At 47.3% G+C, this 1532-nt stretch overlaps 1 non-coding gene across 1 annotated transcript; it reads left to right on the top strand.

The window, feature by feature from the left end:
* The first annotated feature begins 278 nt into the window (after nucleotides 1–278).
* TRNAT-CGU (transfer RNA threonine (anticodon CGU)) lies at nucleotides 279–351 on the top strand. The gene has a single exon. It is a non-coding gene; the product is annotated as a tRNA-Thr (tRNA).
* The last annotated feature ends 1181 nt before the right edge of the window (nucleotides 352–1532 follow it).

The raw sequence follows: 1532 nt of genomic DNA, 5'->3' as shown, positions 1-1532 counted from the left end.
TTTTTACTGCTAGAACTAACCCTGGGAGTGTTAGCCAGCGCCACCCTTCACAAACCTTAGCGGCGCATGTCGAACATCCTTTCTGCCACAGGCGTCACAAGTACGTGATCTATTTGGGTAACGGCAACTGGTCAATAAACTCACACATGCTACGTGAAGGCATCAATGTTGCCGGATTCGCCACCCTCGAAATGTAGTCAACGATATGAAAAGGGAACCGAGGGACCCGATTTTTATTAATCATATCATAAGAAGCCAACAATCCCACCGAAAACAGTGCCGCGGTAGCTCAGTTGGTAAGAGCATCGCACGCGTAATGCGAAGACGTGGGTTCGTATCCCACCTCCGGCCAGTTGTGTTCTCATCCACTTTTACAATTAATTTATCATTTCTTTAATTCAATTAGTAAGTACTATTAATTTCTCCTATACTGTCCTTGGTGTCCTTGTTTGTAGGCTTCTTATGATATAATTATTGAAAATCGGGCCCCTCGGTTCCCTTTCTTCTCGTTGGTACCCCCTTGGTGTATAACATTATATAATTAATTGTCACCGAAAAAAGAAAGAAAAGTGTGCCGTGCAGGCTTGTGAATAAATAACTTACTTAATTTGCTCAGACTATAATGGAGGTATCATTAGTTGAGAATGCGCCTCGCTACGCAATTTAAATGAATGCACAGCGTATCGCTTTTTTACAGAAACACACACACACACACACATACACACACACCCACACACACACACACATATATATATATATAAAGAAAACAGGAAAATAAAAACAGCGCCTCAGCAACTTCCGACTCGTTTATTTTATTTTATTAGCCAAAGAAAATGTGCATTTTGTTGCACGTAAGCAAACGGTGGGGGGGGGGGGGGGGGGGGATTCTCTTTTGCCATTAAGAAACCCAGCCTACCTTCTCACGGAATGATCACATAGCAGTTGGCATGAAAGAATCGATAGAATAGACATCGGCGAATCGTTGAGACATTGGTTCAAACAGCGCTTAATGCGCCGTCGGCTAATTGTATTTTCCGCTTTAATAAGGGCCCTTGCTCAACAAAGTGACGAAGTATGCACACTCTTCTGTGAAAATGCAGCGAACTGAGAAACACGAATAATACAAAACCCTGGCGCTCAGCGGCGTCAAAAGGCCAACCGGACAAATTGCGCGGCCGACAAATGGGACTAAATTGTCCTCCCTGTCGGCACGCGCACTCACCACAGCCTTGAGACCGCACTGCCGAAGGCGCCGCGCCGGGAACAAGCCGGGCGAAACCGCAGGAACCTAGCAGCGACGAAACTCCTTAGTTCGTTCGAAAACAGAAAGAGGAATAAAGAATGGTGCGCGCTCGTGTGGGAGAGATCGCGGAGGGCGGGGGGAGAGAGGTCGAAGTAATCTGGGCCGCTCCATTGTTTCGAGACCGACGAGCTTTTCCCGTCGTGCGAGAGCACACGAGCGCACAACAAGGCACCCTCACTTTCGCTCGGCAGTCGGCGTCGGCCATTCTGAGAAGTGCAACGCAAGCAGC

Source organism: Dermacentor andersoni, chromosome 1 (genome assembly GCF_023375885.2).
Source record: "Dermacentor andersoni chromosome 1, qqDerAnde1_hic_scaffold, whole genome shotgun sequence".
NCBI classification, from domain to species: Eukaryota; Metazoa; Arthropoda; class Arachnida; order Ixodida; family Ixodidae; genus Dermacentor; species Dermacentor andersoni.
Note: the sequence above shows the minus strand (reverse complement) of the source record. Positions and strands in the feature narration are given on the sequence as shown.